Source organism: Lampris incognitus, chromosome 12 (genome assembly GCF_029633865.1).
Source record: "Lampris incognitus isolate fLamInc1 chromosome 12, fLamInc1.hap2, whole genome shotgun sequence".
NCBI lineage: Eukaryota > Metazoa > Chordata > Actinopteri > Lampriformes > Lampridae > Lampris > Lampris incognitus.
This window is the reverse complement of record NC_079222.1, coordinates 14,767,778-14,774,000: the sequence shown is the minus strand read 5'-3', so window position 1 is coordinate 14,774,000 and position 6,223 is coordinate 14,767,778.

The following is a 6,223-nucleotide window of genomic DNA, read 5'->3' as shown; positions in this document are numbered from 1 at the left end:
CACACATGCAGCTCAGTCAATCGAGTTGCATTTTTATAGCGCTTTTCTAGCTGCAACAGCCACTCAAAGCGCTTTACAATTAATTATCTCTCTCTCTCTCTCTCTCTCTCTCTCTCTCTCTCTCTCTCTCTCTCTCTCTCTCTCTCTCTCTCACACACACACACGCACACACACACACGCACACGCACACACCAATGGCATGGAAGTGTCGGAAATGCCCTGCTGATTCATTTCTGGTCGTCAGCTAACGGTTTGTTTGATCGTTTGTTTGTTTTTCTGCTTCCTCTCTGTTCAACTTTTAACTTTGAAAAACTTTTAATTGATTTTGGCGTTTGCCTGTACTATTTTATGGATTTTATCCAATCATCGATTGTTGGGCGTACTTGATCGCACTGTGAAGTCTCCGACTCTGTTGTGTGTGGACAGAACCGTGTGGACTCAACCCTTAGCCGTGGCCGTGATCGACGGTCACGGATGCCTAGATTTGCTAGCCCCCTGGCTAACGGGTCGGACGCTTTAGTTAACTGGTTAGCGCAGTCGCCCGTGGTCCGGGCTACCCGGGTTCGATTCCAGACTACCCCCTGAATTCACTACATTGGTGGGATTTACCCCGAATCTCCGGTAGCTAGACGGCAATTATGGACGTGAGTGGACTAAATCCACCCCCGTCGAAAAGAGCGAAGGTGAGCGAGACGCGTTCAAGGGAGGCAGACGCCTATCTGAGTGAGGTAGGAGGAGCCAATTGTTTTCCGAGAACAGAGTTCAGCCTGTGTATGCAAATGAGGAATGGGAATGTTTAGTCAGTGGCTTAAGGCGAGCTATTGTAGCAGGAGTAAAAAGTACCTGTATGCTAATACGTTGAATTTCGTCCAAATATTGTAACGTGCACAGATAAATAGACTCGCTAGCCCTTGGCTAACGGGTCGGAGCTTTTAGTCGACTGGTTAAACGTTGTCGCCCGTGGTACGGGAGACCCGGGTTCGCTACCCGGCTGCGGCGGTTCCTGAGCTGCCCCCTGAATTCGCTAAAATATTATGTTGTTGTTCCCAAGGGAGTAATGTTCTCTACTGCCACTGCCACTTTCGGCTGCTCCCGTTAGGGGTTGCCACAGCGGATCATCCGTTTCCATCTCTTCCTGTCCTCTGCATCTTTCTCTGTCACACCAGCCACCTGCATGTCCTCTCTCACCACATCCATAAACCTCCTCTTTGGCCTTCCTCTTTCCCTCTTCCCTGGCAGCACCATATTTAGCATCCCTCTCCCAATATAGCCAGCATCTCTCCTCCACACATGTCCAAACCATCTCAATCTTGCCTCTCTTGCTTTGTCTCCAAACCGTCCAACCTGAGCTGTCCCTCTAATATGCTCGTTCCTAATCCTGTCCTTCTTCGTCACTCCCAATTAAAATTTTAGCATCTTCAACTCTGCCACCTCCAGCTCCGCCTCCTGTCTTTTCATCAGTGCCACTGGCTCCAAACCATATAACATAGCTGGTCTTTTAAAAAAAAAGGCAGGGACCTTCCGCTGTAATTTTCTGAAATCACTTTAGAGGAAAAATTATGAAATGATCAATTCACTTTCCTGAATGTTTTCCTGTGATTCGAGCTGAGAAAAGTGAACTGTGTTAGCCAAGTCTTTCAGCAGATGGCAGTGCAACCCTACATAGTGCCTGTCTTGCAAACAGCACCTCCAGCAATTCTAAGTGCCAGAAAATGCTAAATTACATATTATATATACACTGCTCAAAAAAATAAAGGGAACACATAAGCAATGCAATGTAGCTCCAAGTCAATCACACTTTTGAGATATCAACCTGTCCAGTTAGGAAGCAACACTGATTTGTGAATCAATTTCACCTTTTGGTAAATTGTCTAATTTCCACCAGGTGGAAATTAGACAATTTGCAAGACAACCCCTATAAAAGGAATGGATTTGCAGGTGGTGGCCACAGACCATTTGCCTGTCCTCATCTTTTCTGGCCGATCTTTGGTTAGTTTTTCATTTTGCTAGTGCCCGCACCACTAGAGGTGGCATGAGGCGGTATCTGCAACCTACAGAAGTTGCTCAGGTAGTGCAGCTCATCCAGGATGGCACATCAATGCGTGCTGTGGCAAGAAGATTTGATGTGTCTCCCAGCACAGTGTCCAGAGCATGGAGGAGGTACCAGGAGACAGGCCAGTACACCAGGAGACGTGGAGGGGGCCGCAGGAGGACAACAACCCCGCAGCAGGACTGCTATCTGGTCCTTTGTGCAAGGAGGAACAGGAGGAGCACTGCCGGAGCCCTACAAAACGACCTTCAACAGGCCACTAATGTGCAGGTTTCTGCTCAAACAGTGAGAAACAGAATGCATGAGGATGGTATGAGGGCCCGACGTCCACAATTGGGGCCTGTGCTCACAGCCCAACACCGTGCAGCCCGATTGACCTTTGCCAGAGAACATCTTGGTTGGCAGATTCGCCATTGGCGCCCTGTGCTCTTCACAGATGAGAGCAGGTTCACACTGAACACATGTGACAGACGTGAGAGAGTCTGGAGACGCTGTGGAGAACGTTCTGCTGCCTGCAACATCCTCCAGCATGACTGGTTTGGCGGTGGGTCAGTGATGGTCTGGGGAGGCATATCCTTGGAGGGCCGCACAGACCTCTACGTGCTAGCCAGAGGTACCATGACTGCCATTAGGTACCGGGATGAGATCCTCAGACCCACTGTCAGACCATATGCTGGTGCAGTGGGCCCTGGGTTCCTGCTCATGCATGACAATGCTCGTCCTCATGTGGCCAGAGTGTGTCATTAGTTCCTGTATGTCGAGGGCATTGATGCTATGGACTGGCCTGCATGTTCCCCAGACCTGAATCCAATCGAGCACCTCTGGGACATCATGTCTCGTACCATCCGCCAACGCGATGTCGCACCACAGACTGTCCAGGAGTTGACCGATGCCCTGATCCAGGTCTGGGAGGAGATCCCTCAGGAGACCATCCGTCGTCTCATCAGGAGCATGCCCAGACGTTGTAGGGAGTGCATACAGGCACGTGGAGGCCACACACACTACTGAGCCTCATTTTGAATCGTCTTGAGGAATTTCCACAGAAGTTGGATCAGCCTATGTTCTCATTTTCCACTTTGATTTGAGTATGATTCTGAATCCAGACCTTAATGGGCTAATGATTTTGATTTCCATTGATCATTCTTAGGTTATTTTGCTCTAAACACATTCCTCTGTCTAATAAATAAAGATTTTCAGCTGAAATATTTCATTCATCGAGGTCTATATTGTGTTTTTAGGTGTTCCCTTTATTTTTTTGAGCAGTATACACTACCGTTCAAAAGTTTGGGATCACATTGAAATGTCCATATTTTTGAAGGAAAAGCACTGTACTGTTCAATGAAGATAACTTTAAACTAGTCTTAACTTTAAAGAATTACACTCTATACATTGCTAATGTGGTAAATGACTATTCTAGCTGCAAATGTCTGGTTTTTGGTGCAATATCTACATAGGTGTATAGAGGCCCATTTCAAGCAACTATCACTCCAGTGTTCTAATGGTACAATGTGTTTGCTCATTGGCTCAGAAGGCTAATTGATGATTAGAAAACCCTTGTGCAATCATGTTCACACATCTGAAAACAGTTTAGCTCGTTACAGAAGCTACAAAACTGACCTTCCTTTGAGCAGATTGAGTTTCTGGAGCATCACATTTGTGGGGTCAATTAAACGCTCAAAATGGCCAGAAAAAGAGAACTTTCATCTGAAACTCGACAGTCTATTCTTGTTCTTAGAAATGAAGGCTATTCCATGTGAGAAATTGCTAAGAAATTGAAGATTTCCTACACCGGTGTGTACTACTCCCTTCAGAGGACAGCACAAACAGGCTCTAACCAGAGTAGAAAAAGAAGTGGGAGGCCGCGTTGCACAACTGAGCAAGAAGATAAGTACATTAGAGTCTCTAGTTTGAGAAACAGACGCCTCACAGGTCCCCAACTGGCATCTTCATTAAATAGTACCCGCAAAACACCAGTGTCAACATCTACAGTGAAGAGGCGGCTGCGGGATTCTGGGCTTCAGGGCAGAGTGGCAAAGAAAAAGCCATATCTGAGACTGACCAATAAAAGAAAAAGATTAAGATGGGCAAAAGAACACAGACATTGGACAGAGGAAGACTGGAAAAAAGTGTTGTGGACGGATGAATCCAAGTTTGAGGTGTTTGGATCACAAAGAAGAACGTTTGTGAGACGCAGAACAAATGAAAAGATGCTGGAAGAATGCCTGACGCCATCTGTTAAGCATGGTGGAGGTAATATGATGGTCTGGGGTTGCTTTGGTGCTGGTAAGGTGGGAGATTTGTACAGGGTAAAAGGGATTCTGAATAAGGAAGGCTATCACTCCATTTTGCAACGCCATGCCATACCCAGTGGACAGCGCTTGATTGGAGCCAATTTCATCCTACAACAGGACAATGACCCTAAACACACCTCCAAATTGTGCAAGAACTATTTAGAGCAGAAGCAGGCAGCTGGTATTCTATCGGTAATGGAGTGGCCAGCGCAGTCACCAGATCTGAACCCCATTGAGCTGTTGTGGGAGCAGCTTGACCGTATGGTACGCAAGAAGTGCCCATCCAACCAATCCAACTTGTGGGAGCTGCTTCTGGAAGCGTGGGGTGCAATTTCTCCAGATTACCTCAACAAATTAACAGCTAGAATGCCAAAGGTCTGCAATGCTGTAATTGCTGCAAATGGAGGATTCTTTGACGAAAGCAAAGTTTGATGTAAAAAAAATCTTATTTCAAATACAAATCATTATTTCTAACCTTGTCAATGTCTTGACTCTATTTTCTATTCATTTCACAACATATGGTGGTGAATAAGTGTGACTTTTCATGGAAAACACAAAATTGTTTGGGTGATCCCAAACTTTTGAACGGTAGTGTATATATATATATATATATATATATATATATACACACAATCTTTATTCACCCAGTTGCTTAAATCACAAACTAATCTTATCACAACCTTCACAAACAAACACAACTTTGAAACCCTCTTGTATAGCCACTTTCGTCTCCTGTAAACGAGCTTAGAGAGGTAAGGACATTTTATAAAAATAAATATATATATAAATATATATACACACGCACATACACACACACACACACTCATAACATGCATTATACGTTATATATTATACATTACATACATTATACATTATATATATTATACATTGTATACAATATATTATTATTCTTTATATTATATTATATATTATTATGACCATAAGCGGTCGGTCATTCACGATCCAATTATAAACCCACTCTTTAACCATAGCCTTTTAGTATCCAAATCCAATTAGTATCACATGAGAGTGAATTGGCACAAACATTGCAATAAGGTGTTGTAATTGTTGTTTGAAAGACAAAACCTCATAGAATTACTGGACGCCGTATGACCAAAGGGTAATTAGTTTTAACAGGGCTGGGCCTTGAGTTGAATAAGGGTAATTTGATTATGCTTTCTATTGGAAAAATGTAAATAAAGGCATGATGAAACAAGTCCTTAATCAGGCAGAGCAAAGGCTAGAGGAGGATTTTTCACCAGTACAAAAGATGAAGTGTAACGCAAAAAAAGCAATGTAAATCTAGAAAGGATGATTTTTTTTTTTGTAATTGTTTTATTTTCACAGTGACTTGCCCCGCTTTAAATAATGGGATATTAAATCCCCTCGGGACATCCTGCACCCTACACGGCTGATTACACCCAGCCTTGATTTAATATGCGCTCATCACCCTTGGAATCCTCTGTTCATCCTATAAATTTGTGGGCAAGTCAGAATGATTGAATAAATGGCTGATTAAGATTCGTAATTTCATTACTTAACAGCAGAAACATCATGCTGAGGTGTCCAGTATCCGTCTGCCCTTTCCTATTAAATCAGGGCCATGAAGTTGTATATGTGTGATGGTTTCACAGTAGCTTAGAGGAGAAAAGTTTTTTTTTTCCAGAGATGAAAGTTTGTTGTTGTTGTTGTTTTTTGTTTGGATTTTTAGCACGTCTGTGCTGGTAGGTTTGGTGTTTATTAGCTTACAGCAACAGGTTGCATGCTTTGCAACCTGACACATACAATGTCCGGGTGTCTTGAAGTGTGGCCTTACCAGTAGCCGTTTCAATACATCATGATAAGCCTCGGAGTCTTCTTTCCTTAATGCACTCTTCCCCAG